At 43.2% G+C, this 18,481-nt stretch overlaps 1 protein-coding gene across 9 annotated transcripts in view; it reads left to right on the top strand.

The window, feature by feature from the left end:
* Window positions 1-18,481, top strand: part of HRH1 (histamine receptor H1) — an 87,250-nt gene that overhangs the window by 54,749 nt on the left and 14,020 nt on the right. For 4 of the 9 annotated variants that reach the window (XM_081176772.1, XM_081176777.1, XM_081176775.1 and 1 more), the window contains exon 1: window positions 8,930-10,236. The gene's annotated coding sequence lies outside the window, so the exon portion shown is untranslated. Of the gene's footprint in view, window positions 1-1,102; window positions 1,281-2,621; window positions 10,245-15,472; window positions 15,506-17,831; window positions 17,946-18,481 lie in introns of those variants that run through there. The other 5 variants (XM_081176774.1, XM_081176776.1, XR_014003295.1 and 2 more) reach the window with 4 other exon arrangements.

The following is an 18,481-nucleotide window of genomic DNA, read 5'->3' as shown; positions in this document are numbered from 1 at the left end:
TGCACGTACCTCTTCTATCCTCTTGATATTTGTTCTACATGCCCGCTAGCTTCAGAAATAGTTTCAAGGCTGCAAAAGGCATGGAGGCTGCTCATGGTAAAAACAGTTTCGTGAGGAAACATATTTTCTATTTTCTCAGGTCAGACAAATCCTCTGAGAGGTATCTGTCCATACTGGGTTTTCTGCAGCTGAATTATTTTGAGGTACAAGAGATTAAATGAACCTTTAATTTTATTGGTTTGGGGGAAAATATTTATATGTAATAAAAGCCCTTGACATTTTAATTCTTTAGCCAACTGTAGAACCAGGAAAAGTACGATCACTATAGTGATGAACTAGCACATTGAATGAGAAGCAATAGATTTTGGTTCATCTTATACTTTTTAAATGCCACAAGGCTCAGGACCAGGAGGCCTCCTCTTATAATGTATTGAGGGGGAAATAGCTGTGTTTGGACTGGTGGGAAATTTAAGTAAACATTGTCTCCTAAACAAGAGGTACACGAGGCCTGTTCTTGTCCCAACCTGGCAAATTTCTGGCCTGCAACCATGGAGACAAGGCAAAGGGCTCTCCACTGCTTCAGAATGAGTGATAGCAAATTGGAACAAGCATCAAAGCTCTCAGAGAATCTCAGCCTGTACTTTAAGCTAGAGTTATATCTGCTGCCAGCAGAACCATCCATTTGGATATCTAGTTTATGTATGATGGTTCCCTATCCTCCTGCAGGTCAAAGGGTGCTCAATTATTCAAGACATGCCTTTCAGCTGTTGATTGACTGGTAATATTTCTGTAACTCCTATCATACATAACAAGGTGGAGTAAGAAACAACAACAATAAAATGACATTCAGAATAAACCCGCTGTTATTTTAAAAGAAAAGTTTTATAGAGTAGCTAGTCAGTATGACATGCCTTGCATCAGAGTGCCTATCTATCAGGGCAGTAATGTGGGAGGGGGATATACATATGCTAGTGTATGTAAAGTGTAAATAAAAATGCATAGAGAAAATAATTTTGTTTTTCCCAAATGTGTATATTAGACAAAACTGTGCATATTAGAATAAATTTGCTGATGAAAATTCATGTGGACTTTTTTTTGGAAGAAATGCAAACAGATGTGGAAATGTAGAGAACTGAACATAAGACTGGAAAAAGAAGAAACAGAGAAACTGAAATTGACAGATTCGCTCATCCCTCTTTCATATGAGCATCTATGAATTGGCTCTACTAGGGCAATTGCACCACAGTGAGCTCCTCATCACCTCATCTCGCCCCTTTCCAGTAAGTAAAAGTGGCTCAGCTGTGAACAGGTCAGATGGACTAAACACACACCATCACTGAATATTGGCCATGTTGGGTGGTGCTAATGGGAATTGGAGTTCAGCAACGTTTAAAAGATGTTCCCCACCATGTGTTAGATGTTACCCAATATGGCAAGGAAAGAGAGTGCAGATGACTAATGATTCCTACTCTTGTCGCGTCTTACTAGAATTTCAGCCAGATCTGCAAGTTTTTAGAACAGAGAAGATGGGGGGGGGGGTGCCAAATAAGAGAATGCATGAACATCAGGGCCTTCTGCTTTCCTAAAACCATTCAGACAATCAAGTTCCCAAACAACACTGTCATAAGGTCACAGAACAGAATTAGCCCTCATCAAGCCCACAATTGCATCCATCCAACAGTCTAGGGCAGGGGTCTGCAACCTTTAAGACAAAAAGAGCCACTTGGACCCGTTTCCGAAGGGAAAAAAAACCTGGGAGCCGCAAAACTCGTCATTATAAACATAACTTTTTTTGTCACATTTTAAAAATTATTTCTTTGTTTGACCCCTCAGAATTACTCCTCCTCATAGAAATGAACGTTAAATTAACAAGTTGCCTTTTTGTGTGTGTGTGTTCTTCACTCCCCTTCAAAACAGTGACCAGCGTACATGCCCCCTTTCAATGCAGTGACCAGCGTACATGCCCCTTACAATGTAGTGGGCGGGCGGGCGGGAAGGTGACGTCGGGACGGTGCCTGACTAACGCACGCACCGCCCCCATGCGATGTCACAGCCAGTACAGTGCCCGCCACAGTGGGGAGTGTCGGGGCACACAATGCTCCCCTCGCTAGTATCCGTCCCAGAGCCGCGGCAAGGGTGTAAAAGAGCCGCGGGTTGCAGACCCCTGGTCTATGGCCTTCTCAGCCATTCCTAGTTCAGATATTACAGAGAAACAGAGTTGGGTATCATTAGTGTACTGATGACACCTTCCTCAGAAACTCCTAATGATTGCTCCCAATGGCTTCAAAGTGTGGGTACTAACTTATAAGCTCAGTGCTAGATTACTTAAAAGACCACCTTGTCCATTCTGCACCCAATAGATCACGGCAGACGGCAGGCTGGTTTCTCCTGCACGTTTCAAAGATCTCATAAGCCGCCTCTGTAGCAATTTGAAGCAGGGCTTTTAGTGTGGCCAGCCTGCTATCTGCACTTTCCAGAAATAATTGAGGACATTTTTTGTTCAAACAGGCTTTCCTAGCTGGATAAATGGACTTTTACCACAAGTATCTACTTTACTAGAAGTTTAGCCTTATTTTTAAATGTACTTGCTGTTTTTAGTGTTTTTAATTCTTTTTAATTAGATCGCCTTGAGACAGTTTTTTAGGTGATTAATAAATCAGTGATGATGGCAATGAAAACAACAACAAAACTATGGGGAAACCAGAAGAAGCATGATGGGAGGAGTGGAGCTAACAGAAGAACAGACACAACCCAACAACACTTCTTTACTCATGCTGCCCCTTTATGACTTTGTTGTTGTTGTTGTTGTTTAGTTGTTTAGTTGTGTCTGACTCTCCGTGACCCTATGGACCAGAGCACGCCAGGCACTCCTGTCTTCCACTGCCTCCCGCAGTTTGAACAAACTCATGCTGGTAGCTTCGAGAACACTGTCCAACCATCTCGTCCTCTGTTGTCCCCTTCTCCTTGTGCCCTCAATCTTTCCCAACATCAGGGTCTTTTCCAGGGAGTCTTCTCTTCTCATGAGGTGGCCAAAGTATTGGAGCCTCAGCTTCACGATCTGTCCTTCCAGTGAGCACTCAGGGCTGATTTCCTTAAGAATGGATAGGTTTGATCTTCCATGCCTGAGTAAGGGCTTACCTGAATAAGGGGAAACTGATGGTAATTCATGCAAAATCATGTCGACCATCTGTTGGAAAAAAGATTGCTAGACTTTTGGTGAGGATTTTAGCAGTCTTTATTTGGTCAAAAATATGTTTAGAATGGACTACTTGCACATCTGTTTCCAGAACAATGTGCATTTTTTGAATTGTCTTGGAACTGTAATTTATTTACCATGTTTGTATAAAGCTTTATAATTTATGAAGCAGTTCACAACATTAAAAGCGGGTACAATCAATTCAAGGAAATAAATCTTAGCGAAGCTGGAAACAATTCAACAATAACAGCTGCTAGTTTGATCCTCAGTGGCTATCAGTAAGCAGGAGCCTTTTGCGTGGCTGTTTTTAAAAGCCTGCAGGATAAACATATTTTTACCTGTCTCCAGAAGTAAGGTATGGTCAAATGAACCTGGATGAGGGCATTCTACAATACAGAAGGCAACAACTGAAAAGGCCCTGCTCCTAGTGAATGGGTTGGAATCTTACAGCCACAAAAATGGAACCCTGAACTGTGCTTCTCCAACAGATTTAAAAACACTAGGGAGAAATGTTCACAATCGTTTTGCTAGCAATATGTACTACTTAAATTCTAAACATCAGGAAGAACTTTCTGACAGTAAGAGCTGCTCAACAGTGAAACAAACTCCCTCAGGAGGAGGTGCACTCTCCTTTTTTGAGGTTTTATACAGAGGTTGGATGGTCATGGGTGCTTTAACTGAGATTCCTGCATTGCAGGGGGTTGGACTAGATGGCCCTCGGGGTCCCTTCCAAATCTACAATTTTGTGGTTCTATGATTAATACTTCTGCTGTTAAAAGGGAAAGCAGTTGGTCAAATATCTGTTATGTATGAAATACTATTGCAAAACCTTATTAGCCACAGTTTTCATTATAGGAAGGTCAGCACTCCTTAGAAATCAGAAATATGGTTATAATTTAAATGCAAAATTGGCATATATATAATTCAACATCTTGCATTTCTAAAAGAGAACCAGCTGGAGAAATTTTTATAATCATGTTGGGGATCTGTTTCCACTTTAAGCTCACATTGGTATTTAGCGTGAATCTTATAATACAATGTACTAGCTTGCATATACAGTGGTACCTCAGGTTATAGACGCTTCAGGTTACATACTCCGCTAACCCAGAAATAGTACCTCGGGTTAAGAACTTTGCTTCAGGATGAGAACAGAAATTGTGCGGCAGCAGCAGGAGGCCCCATTAGTGGTACCTCAGGTTAAGAACAATTTCAGGTTAAGAATGGACCTCCAGAACGAATTAAGTTCTTAACCCGAGATACCACTGTAAGTATCTTTCATGTTTAAAGTAAAGTATAAGGAAAATATTGATTGTTTCAAATATAGTTTGGGCATACTAAAGAAAACACATTGAAAGGGACACTAGTTGCTTACATATATTAAGCTGCAGTGTATCTCAATTATATATTTTCACACTTGCCAGATCTGAAATCTAGCATCTTCTTTCAATTTCAGTTTTCCAGAAGCAGCTTTATTCTACATCATGAGTTAACTTTGCATTTTCCTCAGCCACAAATCCATGGGCACAAAAAGTCATGCCCCCTCATCTGCATTTTATTAAACATTATTATTAAGATTCCCACAAAACTTCTTTATAGCTTTCGACCCTGTAATTCACAATTATCCCAATCACTCCGGCTCTTCTATAAGTCAAGCAATTCACACCTCCTTGATTGATTGATTGATTAATTAATTAACTAACTAACTAGAGAGGTTCCAGCAATCTTCAACCCAATTATTTTAACTGTTCCATGCTGAGATCTATCAAGAATTCAAAAATCAAGCAGATGGGGGCTAAAAGTGTGTTTGGCTATTTTAAACAAATCTCATGATTTCAAGAGACTTTGAATGTGAGCTAAATGAATGGTCCAATAAATATGGGGTGAAGATATTATTTGGGTTTCATGAATACTTAAACATGTGTACATCAAAGCTATAGAGGCCACTCTCAGTTCCTCAGAGATGCCTTTATCTTCATGCATTGAGAACATTAGAATGACAATTGTCTGCTTATATACACACAACTTGGGTTGGAATAGAATTCCTATAGCTGTTAGAAGAAAAGGGACTATACAGGAACATAGAAAACTACCATAATACCAAGTCAGATCACTGGCCCATCTATACTGTTGCACACCACCAGTGATGGCCTTGGGGTCTCAAATTTCAGCGGTACCCTCCATTCTAAATCATAGCTGTGGCATCCCCAACAGTGCCTCTGAGGTTCTGCGCCCAGTGCAACTGAATTGGCTGCACTCCCCTAAATCTGCCTCTGATACCACCCCATGGGCATAGCCAAGCGGAGGCAAGGGGGCAGCTGCCCCCCCCATCAAGTAAATCAATAAAAATGTGAAATACACTCAGAGTCGACAGTGGATTTCATGCTCTTTATTCAACTCATAGTGGTGAGAAGGAATGGAAATTTGTCCAAAGTATCTGCTTTATATACATTATTTACACAATGGGCTGCACATGATTGGCTAATTTTGGAATTCTCCTGTAGGCCAATCAGGTTGTGGATTCACTTCCATCTGGAGCTGGATTGGGTGGCTCCTGAAGACCAATCATACTGCTGCATTGTTCTAGGACCAATCATGCTGCATTCTGAATCCTATTGTTCTAAGACCAATCAGACTGCTGCATTTTGGATCCTATTGTTCTAGGACCAATCAGACTGCTGCATTTTGGATCCTATTCAACTCAGTACATAACAAAATGCTTAACAAACTGAGGTTCTGCCCCCACAACATGAAGCCTCGACATGATATTGTTGCTACCCCTACAACTGCCAATGGGAAGAGAGAAGATGAGCTGTCTTACCAACAAATCAGAAGACAGAAGGGTTTCAAAAGAATTTAAACTCCAGGATAATACATAGATATGCAGCAGATATCTAACTTGTTAAAGGTTGGTTACTCAAGTTGGCTGTGAGCATAGTTGGACTAGATTAAGGTTCCCAGACGTCCCTGTTTCCCGGGGACAGTCCCTGGACTTACAAATCAGTCCCCATACAAAATCCATTGAAGTTGAAAAGTGTCCCCGGATTCATTGAAAAAAATTCTGGTAACCTTAGACTAGATGACCCTCAGTATCCCTTCCAGCTATACAGTTCTATGATTCTATGATCTTTCAGATCAGTCAGGACAGGATTAATTCATCCCAAACCATAACAAAATTAAATTCTTTTTTTGTTGTTGCCATTATTTAAATTTGAAAAACTTTGCAAGTTTCAGTCTTCACCATGAAAGACAAGATAGCTCAGGCATGAAGGAATATATTTCTTAATCAGAGTATAAATCACTCTCGTTGCATTGCACAGTTTGCATGAAATTTGAGCCAGCTTATCATTTCCAGGAGCAATGTAATTTGAATTTGTTTTTATTGCATTAAACTTTGTTTCCTTATATGAGATGGCTCCTTACACTAACAAGTTTTGAGGCACAGCAGTAAAGACGAGCATTAATATTGGCTGTGGATGCCCACCCAACCCGATTTATGGCCCTGATTTACTGATCCAGATCATGCCCAATCCAGATTGTGCCCCAGAAAATACAGATCTCCAAAAATCCCATTGATTTCCAGTGGAAAGCCAAAGCAGTCCCAGCTTTCTCATTTTATCACAAATGGAATCTGCAGATATGGTAGCCCCTATAGAGTGGATTAACTGTTCCAAATTTCAGACAGGTAGCTCCAGGTGTTCTCATGTTAATCACCTTAATTTTTTATGTTTTCAAAGTAAAATGGCTGTTTTTAGTTTTTATTTTCCCCCACTTAGGGGCATGAAATTTTACAGGCCTGCTGGCCCCTACAACAGGAGATTCAGACTGCCAAATTTCAGCATTGTAGCTTCAGGGGGTTTTATGCTATCCATCTTCAAAAAAGGTTCTTTCTTTTTAAAAAAGACTGTTGAGTACTTAATTCTTCTGTGTTTGGCCTTTCACTTCTATGACGGTTTTGAAAAACAGTTCCCTGGAGGCACAACTGTCTCCAGGCAGAAAAAAACAGATGACACCCTTGCCTGGCAGGCACTGAGATGCGTCTCCTGAGTGATGCAGGGCTGATTTGCAAAGCAGCAAAGTGGGCAGGCATGAAGACAGGCAGAGCAGCAGCAAGCAGAGAGGTGCATGGCATGGGCAGGCAGCATAGGCAGGCAGATCCTGGTAGGCAGCAGGGGGGAAATAACATGCAAACAAAACAACCCAGGACACTTTTGAGGGGCAGATTTCACAGCCATGAGAAAAAATAAACCATGGAGCCACAAGAAGATGCTGTCACATAGGAGGCAGATTGCCAGCAGCAGGAGCAGTGAGTGAGAAGGGAAATAAAGTATTTTATTTAGTCATTGCCTAAGTGTTCGCCTAACTGTTAGGATATAAAACAACAGAGTATTGAGGATTGATTAGGAAAGGATTGGCATAAGCAGTGCTTTATTTCTATAAAAATGCTGTATTGGCCTGAATATATTATATAAGCCGTACCTGAATATAAGCCGCACCTTTAAAATTGGAGGGCGGGGCGAAGAAAAAAATACCTGAATATAAGCCACTCCATTCCTTGCTGCTCCTGGCTGCATACTGGGGGAGGGGGTGGAGCTGCGCTGCATTTGCCAGTGGCCTTCCCCCTTCCTCACTCTCCCTTCCCAGCCTTGGGGGAGAGGACAGGGGACTACGCACGGGGCGGGCACCACTTTGCCCTGCACTTATGGCTACATACCGTAAGGTCACGAATATAAGCCGCACTTTTAACTTTTCATGGTCGGAATTTGGAGAAAAGGTGAGGCTTATATTCAGGCCAACTCACCATGAAGTTGTTACAGTAAGTGCCACACTTTTTAACAACAACAAAAGAGGTGCCGGTACTGTGTACCCTTGAGTACTCCCTTGAAAAAAAAACCCTTTTTGGTGGCTCTTGCGAAGTACCAAAGGAGCATCATTATTGGCAATGGGAATTGGAATGACAACATCTGAGATCCCTCCCCGCAGTTAATGCCTGGTGGCAGCAGCAATAAATTCCCTATGCACACACAAGATGGTACTTTAGGGCAGGCATAGGCAAACTCAGCCCTCCAGATGTTTTTTGGGACTACAACTCCCATCATCCCTAGCTAATAGGACCAGTGGTCAGGGATGATGGGAGTTGTAGTCCCAAGATATCTGAAGCGCCGAGTTCGCCTACGCCTGCTTTAGGGGTTTGGCACTGAGCAAGAAGTGAAAGAGGAAGGTGAGGTAGGACCGTAGAGAAGTGAGCGGGCCAGCAACAAGATGCCGGAGGCTGCATCTTCTTTCTTTCTCAAACTACTTTCCAGCTGGGAGCTTCACACTCCTGGAAAAAGGGAACCAAAGGACCCAGAGATCCTTGGGCAGCTGCAGCTCTCCCTTTGAAAGGCACCCAGTGAGAGAGGTGGCCACCCAGCAAACTTCATTGTCAGTTGAGGATTTGAACCCTGATATCCCAGGCCTTAGCCCAACACCTAATTATTAGAGCAGGGGTAGGCAACCAATGGCCTGGGGGCCGGATGCAGCCCAATCACCTTCTCAATCCGGCCCACGGATGGTCCGGGAATCAGCGTGTTTTTACATGAGTAGAATGTGTCCTTTTATTTAAAATGCATCTCTGGGTTATTTGTGGGGCACAGGAATTCATTATCCCCCCCCCCAAATATAGTCTGGCCCACCACATGGTCCACGGCTGAAAAAGGTTGCTGACCCCTGTATTAGAGTCTAATTTCTACACTCGAACTGCGCCACCCCAATGGCTACATTGGTATTTTCCATAGCAAAATGTGTCAAGTAGAGAAGGGAAACGTCCATGTACATGAGTCTTATCTGTGCATATGTTGTATTTTTGCCCAGTTTTCCCTGAGGCATTACATGGTTTTACGGGTTTTTTTAAGACTGGTCTGTCTTTCGTTGCCCCAATCCCCCGACGACCCGGAGGAAGCTTGGCGTGCGCTTCCTGCTCCTTCCCCAAGGAAGCCCTTGTGTTTATGCCACAGATTCCCCAACGGTAAAAACGCAGCAAGTCCCCGTGCTCGACAACTGGAGGAAGTCTTCAACAGGTGCCGTGAGGGAAACTTGGTCTCAGAGTCTGGCCATGGAAACTCTTCCTTTCTCATCAAACACCGAGCCCGTGCAGTGCTGCCTCCATCTTGCAGTCAGAGCGGGCGCGCAAAACATACGCGTGAATCCTCTGGAAAGGCGCAATCGAGCTCCCCTCCCGCAAAAGGAAATCACCTCAGAAAAAGACGCGGGGACTGCGTGGTCCTTGGGGGCGGGGATGTTTGGCGTAGGCATGAAAAGATATCTGCATGCTGGTGGGTGCCGGCCGGCTGAGGAGCCGCGTTTGGCTGGGGATCCCCCTGAAGCCCCAAAGAGCGCACGTGACTTCAACCCTTTAACCCTGCGCGCGAGAGAGGTGAGGAAAGTGCGGCGCGGGAGGCAGGCGCGAGAAGGAAGGAGGCGCTGTGAAGCTCGGGCCAGTCAGCTCAGGCGGCGAGGAAGGATCCCCCCGGAGAGTGGGAGTGAGTTGGTCAGCCGCCGCCGGCGATATAGGCGCCCCCTCCTCTGCTCCAGGCAGCCACTTACGAGCGGCTCACTTGAGCGGCGCTTCGAGCTCGCGCGGGGCGGGAAAGAAGCCGGACTTCTTTCCAAAGAGCATAGAGCTGGCCGGGTCCCAAGCCTTTGAGGTCCAGCCAAAGGCTCTTTTGCATTTCTGGGGAAACGGCTCCCCGCCCACCCACTCGGCGCAAAATTGCAGCGCGAGGCGAGCAACCTCCGCGGGAGTGACTGAGCTCGCAGGGGAAGCCTCCGGAGTTCAGGCGTAACCAGCAGAGCTGGGTGAGGGTGAGGTTGCTCGCGCTCGGAGCGGCGGGACTTTCTCCCTCAGCTCTCCGAGCCCGCCGGAACAGGACCAGCAGCGACAGGAGGCTGTGGCGCCTTCTCCGGCTTGCAGACCGGCTGAAGCCTCGGGACGTTCTCCGCGCCCATTTCTCAAGAGAAGGGAAACTTTCGCGTCAGTTCTTCTCTGCCTCAGTTCCACGTCGGTGAGTAAGTGAAACGCGGAAGGATGGCGGAGCGGGAGGATGACATGCACGTCCACGGGGGACGTCTGGCTTTCCTCGGGAATTGTTACCATCTTTTTCTACCCTACTGAGGGAATAGTCTGGAAAGCATTTGGTAGCGAGGGAGAAAAGAAACTGATGTTTGGGACAACCAAGCCTCTGACTTGCAGACTGCAGTCCAAGAGTTGCAGAAAAGGGCAGCGGGGTTGGGAGTGAGGGGGCAGAAGGGGCAGGATAAACATTTATTTGGTTCATAAAAACAGTGAGGGTTGGTCCATAAGGGCCCATGGGGCACTACTACTGCCCCACCGGCTTCTGTCTGCCCTCAGGCAGCCTAGAAGGTGCCACTGCCTGTCACGTTTCTCTGCAGGGAGTTAGATTCGTTAGTTCCGCCTGTCACTGCCTTAGCCTCTGCCTGATGTTTGCTTCCCTGCCTCCTGCTCTACCACTGGGCAGAAGCTGTAAGGAACAAAATGGTCCAGGCTGCAATTCTAAAAAGATTTATCAAGTAACATCATCATCATTTTTAAATTTGTATACCGTCTTTCTATCTTACAATACTCAAGGCGGTTTACAAGCTGAAGAAACAAAAAATGTACATCTTATAACAATCTAATGCAATACAAAAATGTGATAATAAAACATAACTTTAAAATAGGCAAACTACATCAAAAAAGTAACATTCAACAATCATTAGAACAGTATAAAATAATACCAACATATAAAAGTTAAACAGAAATCCACTCAACAGTTACAATAAATAATATCTAAAATATAATCAATAAAACAACGGCAATATGCCCCATTAAGCTCGGTGAGACTTCTGAGTAAACCTACTAAGGCCTGCGGTTTCGGTTTGTCTTCTATGGGGCTTTTTGAGAATCGATAGTGATCTCTTGCATTGGCTTTCGATGACTCCTGCCCCACTTAGGACCCAACTAAATTATATGGGAAATGTATGGTTGTGTTTTCCCTGTCTGTGGTGTGTGGGATCTTAAAAAATCAAATCAATGACAGCAGCAGGCACCCTCAGATCAGAAACTCAGCAAGGGAGAAAGGTGGCTGAACCCCACTCCATTATTGCCCAAATTAACACACACCCCAGTTGATATTTATCCCCAGAGTGAAGTTCCTTTTGTGCCAACCCTAACCATAGAGCCTTCTTTCCAACCACACAAATCTTTAAAATGATGCCATGCTTTCAACATGCTTCCCACATAACAGCTTTTTAGAGATTGGTGATAGATTACTTCAGTTTGGAAGACATCAGCTTACTTTATTGGATGCTAGAAATCCTTACACTTCAATAACCCAGGTGGTCTAAAATTTTCCTTTGGGCTGTGATGACAACTAAAAGCAATGACACCAGAATTTTATCCCCCACCCCAAAACTGAGGGGCGAGGCCCTTCCTTGTTTGCCTCCTCCAAGAGAGGTCTGGAGAGTGGCAACAGGAGAACCATTTCAGCAGAGCCTCTCTGTTTATGGAATGCTCTCCCCAGGGAGGTTCAGCTGGTGCCTTCATTATACACCCGACCTTTGCCTGATCAACATCCTATATACCGTATTTATGCAAATCTAATGTGACACCGAATCTAATGCACACCTCCATTTTCAAAACCTTGAAACCAAAAAGTATTTGCTGGCAAATTTAAATACGCCATGAAACTAATGTGCATCCTAATTTTTGGCACAAAATTTGGCCAAAAAAGTGTGCATGACATTCATGTAAATACGGTACATTTTGTTTGTGGGCTTTTTTGTTTGTTTTTGTTTTTATTATGTACAGTGGTACCTCAGGTTACAGACGCTTCAGGTTACAGACTCTGCTAATCAGAAATAGTACCTCGGGTTAAGAACTTTGCTTCAGGATGAGAACAGAAATCAGGCGGCAGCAGTGGGAGGCCCCATTAGCTAAAGTGGTACCTCAGGTTAAGAACAGTTTCAGGATAAGAACAGACCTCCAGAACGAATTAAGTTCTTAACCCGAGGTACCACTGTATTTTCTGTTTTTAGCTTGTATTTTCATGCTGGGAACTGCCCTAAGATTTGCAGATGGAGAGCGGTATATAAATTTAATAAATAAATATTTTTTAAAAACAAACAAACAACAAACTATATTCTCATAGCTTGCCCTAATTCAGGCAGGATCATAGCAAGGCAGTTCTGCAAATATTTGTTCACAGGTACGAGGAAGTGCAGTTTAGAATACTGCTGCTCCGTCTGTTTGGTGTTGTGATGAATTATTTTCTGCATGTGATGAAGTAGTCAAATAGCTTCTTGCCTACAGGCATGCTAGAATCAAAGATTATATAGAGCAGGGCTGGAGAACAGAGTCACCCATCCACCCATGTTGTTGAATTCTAATGCCCATCGTCCCCAAACAGCGAGGTAGTAGTCAAGGGAAACAGATATTAAGAACACAAGAACACCCTGCTGGATCAAGCTAACTGCCCATCTAGCTCAGTATCCTGTTCTCACAGTGGCCAACCAGATGCCTGTGGGAAACCAGGGAGTAAAATATGAGCACAAAAGCACACTCCCCTCCTGTGGCTTCCAGCAACTAGCAATCAGAAGAATTGCTGCATCCAAATGTGGAGGTAGAATGTAGATCATAGCCATCATGGCTGGTAGCCATTGATAGTCCTATTCTCCATGAATTTGTCTAATCGTCTTTTAAAGCTATCCAAATTGATGGCCAATTTGATGGAACTGGGGGAGCGAGTTCCATAGTTTGACTATGTGCTGCATAAAGAAGTACTTTCTTTTATCTGTCCTAACAACATCAGGAGGCCCACTCTGATGTACAGCATCATCCCAAAAGTGTTGGGCCTCATGGCAAAGTCTTGGGTGAAATCAGCTCTAAGAAGGTTACTGGAAATATGCCCTCTCTAGTTTTTGAGCAAGTGTCCAAAATCATAGGCAACATAAGAGTAGACAAAAGTTGAAACTTAGTACTAATTTTTCAGCTAGTGTGCATTGTGAGTATACACAATATACACCAGGGATGGTGAATTCCTGGCCTGCAGGCAGAGTCGGTGAAAAAAAGCCTAGTTTTGCCCCTGCCTGCAGGCCTTATACAGCCTGCCACACCTTTTAAATAGGCTTGCCCGACCCTCAACTGGATATGCCAGTGGCAACAGCATCAGTCGTATCACCAGCAGCACTGAAGAGTGCTGGAGTTAGGAAATGAGAATGAGTCTTCTAGTCTGTGCCAATATTTCATGAATGCTGTTGATGGCCAAATACTCAGGAAACATTTAACAATTTTTATTTAACAAAAATTATATATTGTTTGATTGTAAGAAACCCTCTAAGTGGAGCAGTTCCAAGCACTCTTTCCTTTTTCCCGAGTGTTCTGATCTGCTCCACAGTGACTCTTAATGACCAGGGGTAGGCAACCTAAGGCCCGGGAGCCGGATGTGTCCCAGTCACCTTCTAAATCTGGCCCGCAGACAGTCCAGGAATCAGAGTGTTTTTACATGAGTAGAATGTGTCCTTTTATTTAAAATGCATCTCTGGATTATTTGTGGGGCATAGGAATTCATTCATTTCTCCCTCCCAAAATATAGTCCAGCCCACCACATGGTCTGAGGAATGGTGGACCGACCCACGGCTGGAAAAGGTTGCTGACCCTTGCTTAACGACAGTGGTATGGCACCAGAGCAGAGAGCACTAGGGGATGAAAATCATGTCATCCCTGGCACATTTGAAAGGACAACATCAAAGTGCAAATTCCAAAGCGCTATGGGCCAAGAACAGGGAAAGGCCCTGAGACACAGAGAGTGTAAAATCTGGTGGTGGAATTGAGCAGATCTTCACAATTTGCATTTGCAGCAGGGCTTAGCCAAAAGTTCCCCTCATCCCACCTATCAGTGAGCCTGAAATAAAATACTGGGTTGTAGTCAACTAACATTTATTCAGAGTAGTCCCATTGAAATGAATGGATCTAGTATCATTAATATCAATGGGTCTACTCTGAGTAAACATTAGTTGGCTTCAATCTATTGTGTGCATATGCTCTCGTGTGGGTGCCCACATTCTTGGAGAGTGGCATACAGCCCAAGAAGTGGGTTTCTAGAAGGCCGTGTGTCCCTTTGGCTGAAATTCACTAACCCCGAAAAACATTAATATATGCTGTAGATTTGTTGCAGATTTGCAATCCTAGAAGAGTTAAAATCCTAGTGCTAATCTTGATGTTCTTTCACAGTCCAACCTGTCTGGTAATAACAGGAAGTAGAGAAAATTAGTTCCGAATTAGTTGATGTGTTTATTCCATGCAAAATGTAACTTTGCAATGATAATTCACTACAGAGGAAATAATGGTAATAACTCTGTGAGCAAGCATAATTACTCTCTGCATTTTTAAAATCACGCAAATCCCTAATTGTGTTTGCTCAGAAAATAATCCACAGTTGAATTGCATCATTGGTTCCCACTCACTTCTGCTGCCACTAAAAAAGAAAATATAAGTACTTCCTTTCTGTCTACCACATCTCCCCTACAGATTGAGTCACCATTTTTCCTGCCATGGCTTTGACTCAGAAAAGCAGTGATTGGGCATCTTAGACACAATGGCTGCAAAAATGTTGTAGACTGAAAAAAAAGTGTCATCTTCCATATGCAAGTGTAATTTGCTATGATATCTCATATGTGTACACATGCTCCACATGTACATTAAAAATGTGGAAAAAGCAGGACTCCACCCTGATATTCCCAGCCCTGATGCAACCCCAAATATCTGTGCATTGAATAGAATGTGTATAAAATAGTGATTATGTATGCACAGTTGTATACATACAGTTCCACATGATTCAGACCCCTGTGCAAATGAGGGCCCTAGTCTTATAAAATGCCTATACAGGTAGCTCCTTTTTACTTGTTCCTCTAAACAGGCAAATGTTTATGGTGCAAGATGCATGGCACCATCAAGTTTGGGGGCAGCCAGTGGTGAATGGTCCAAATCCCATCCAAATATTTAGTGACTATATTAAGCACATATGAGCAGAGCAGGGGTAGTCAATGAGGCACCCTCTAGAAGTTGTTAAACTACAACTCCTATTATCCCTTCCCACTGGCCATGTTGGCTGGGGCTGGCAGGAGTTTGTGTCCAGCAACATCTGAAGGGCACAATGTTTGTCTATCCCTAAAACAATTCCAAAACTCAGCATAAAGTATTAGGAAGTTGCCATTATTAAAGCCTCTTTTCTTTTTGGACAGGATTACTATGAAACCACAGCAGTAGAATTTAAGGTGAGGTTTTTGTTGTACTGCACACTACTTAATTTCTTGAGTTTTCAAAAGAGCTTTGCATGCCGCCTCCTTTCTGCTATTTATCTCCATGGCTATTGCTTCTGCTATTTCTTGGACCCACCAGTCCTCCTACACTGGAAGTTCACATTGGTGGAAAGGCAGAAGTTTTCCTGGCCCTCGCCCAACACATGCAAAAAGGGCTCTTACTTGGAAGGTCAAGAGAGGTCTTTATTCAGGCAAGTAACAATACAAGCACAGCAGAAGATACAGGACTCAGGAGTCATGGTTCAGGAGTAGGGCAAGAAGCTCAGAACTGGATGGAAGCAATGGAGATGTCCAACAAGCTATCCATTGTTCTGCAGCCTCTGACCTGCTTCTCTGTGGGGTCTGGCTTTGGACCAGGCCACAACATGAAAGTTACGCCATGGTTTGACTAACTGTTGTGTGTGAAACTGGGCTCATAAGTTTATTTCCCTCAAGCAAACAATGAGTTGTAAACCAAGAACAAACCTTATGATTTGCTTGGAGAGAGAAAAAGCATGAGCCTGGGCTCAGACATAATGCTAAGCCAAACCAGGGCTTAACTCCTGGTACTCTACCAGCAGCAGAAGCCTGAGAAAGGTGAAGCAGTCATGGTCTCCTCTCTGTACATCATCATGCCTGTTCATTTGCACTTAGCCATGGCTTGGCTTAGCATTATGTCTGAACCAGGCCAGTGTCTAGCTGAATGACTGCCATGATGAGTGGTATACGTGGATGGGGCTTGTATGTTGGAAGGATTCAGGACTGGGGTATGTTGCACTTTCTTGTGAGATCTCTGTTGACGGGAGATGGGACATCCAATGTCAGGGGTCCCTAGGATTTGGTTTACTTTTCCACATAGAACTGAAGTGCAGTTATTCCAAATTACACTTGAAAGGTAGTACACTTGTTTCATATTTTGTCTAAGTGCGTCTATGTTTAAACTCAGATTAGATTATTAATAATTATTCAGATACAGTATTGCCCTGTTAAAAAAGTATCACTCTTTCAACTCCAGTCCTGTATTCTTCTAGTTGCCACTTATTTTGTTTGTGACTAGGGCAACACATTTTAGTGACTCATTCCAACTAAAGTGCTTACTAATTTAGACAATGAATTTTGTGAGCTGGAAGAGCCAGAACTAATGAACTAGTTGTTTATGTTCTGTGGACAATCTGAGGCCTTTGTGGTATTTGAATAATGCATTAAAAACAACAACCCAACCATGTCCTTCAAAATGCTGCAGAGAAGTGGAGACAAATCACAATTAAAATTAACTTCATTTTCTGTGGAAACTGTATTGGTAAAGTACAATAATCACATGAAGCCCCATGGATATGGATGAAGGACTAGAAAATAAAGTATCAGAAATGTACAAGATTTGACATTCATGTGTTTACCGTGCTGAAGACTGACGGAAAACATTTTTGTTGAATTGCATCTATGTTGTTGATAATATTTTATACAGATTTTCTTGATACTAAGTCTTTTTCTTGCACTAATGGTGTATCTGAAGCCACTAGTCTCTTCTACTATATAATAGCTTGTTTTTTGTGATTTAGATACAGTATCTTCAACCTCTTCAGACCCACTTTTAACCGAAACATCCATTTGGGGACCCATTTCTTAATATTTTACCATATATTTGCATGGTGGTGGTGCTCCTGTTGAGACCCACCAGTGGTCCCGATCCACCAGTGATCTAGATGATTATGGTGAGTGTGGAATATCCTGTTTGAAGGGCCTGTAACGGTGGCATGCAGCATTTGGGGAGGACCCATAGCCCCTCAGTAGTAGAGCACATGTTGCTGGAATCTCAAGGTAGAGCTGGGAAGGATTCCGGTCTCAAACAGTATACAGTACTGAGCTAGATGAACCAATGATTTGACTCAGTCGAAGGCAGCTTCCTGTGTTTCTAACGTTCCCAGCATTCCACGTAGGCATGGATCCAGAGTTGTTCTTCTTTGAACAGAAGGTTCTTTCCATTCATGGAAGGACATCCATCCTTCCACCACTGGCACAAGGAAGGGAGGCAATTTTTGTTGATTCTCCCATCCCCTTGCCAGTGCCATCTCCCATGTTGTTTTGAATGCCCCCACACCAGCCTTCCATAGTAGATTTGTGGGGAGCAAAGTGGGGTGCAGGTAGAAGGGTGAATCTGCAGAAATAATGTCCTCCCTTCTGCCAGTGGGAGCATGCTACAGGCAATTTTTAAAAAATGATCCATTTTTCTTTCAACGTTCTTCCAAAAAGTATAATGTTGTACAATAATTAGATCAACTTACTTCTACTCTCCTTTCCTGAGCTAATGATACCATGTGGAATTCAGACTGGATGATTTAGTGAAAGAAAACACACATGGAGAAAGACATCTGCAGATGGGACGATATTAAAAACAAAGATGGAAAGCACAAAAAAGGTGTTGTCTTCCAAAAGCTGAATGGATGGAAGATGAAAAATAGCATTATCCTTATCAAACAAAACAGTAAAGGAATAGTTCTCAGCAGTGCATTTTCAGTGCACGCTCTCTCTCTCTCTCTCTCTCTCTCTCTCTCTCTCTCACACACACACACACACATTCACACTCACTCACTTGTACATATAACCAGCAGCTCCCAAACTTCTCCCCACAGACAACTTGGAAATTGCTGGTGGTCTTGGCAGACTGCATAATGATTTTTCTGCTGGTTGTAGCTATTTTAATTTTACATTACTGGCAATTTATGTGTTTTAAAACTAGCTTTCTGTAAGACATTGTGAAATCCATTGTGGAGCTTCATAGTGCTAGTGATAAAGATAAGAAATAAGCAATGTCAGATTGCCCTTCAAGAAACTGGTTACTTGTGTGTTATAGTCATAGCATGCTTCTTTTATATAGCAATTTTTTTATTGCAGCCATTAAAGCTTCATGAGTTCAAGTAAGGTATTTAAGCTTTTGTGGTATATTGAGGGTTC

This window comes from Podarcis bocagei (assembly GCF_964188305.1).
Source record: "Podarcis bocagei genome assembly, chromosome: 2".
Lineage (NCBI taxonomy): Eukaryota > Metazoa > Chordata > Lepidosauria > Squamata > Lacertidae > Podarcis > Podarcis bocagei.
Note: the sequence above shows the minus strand (reverse complement) of the source record. Positions and strands in the feature narration are given on the sequence as shown.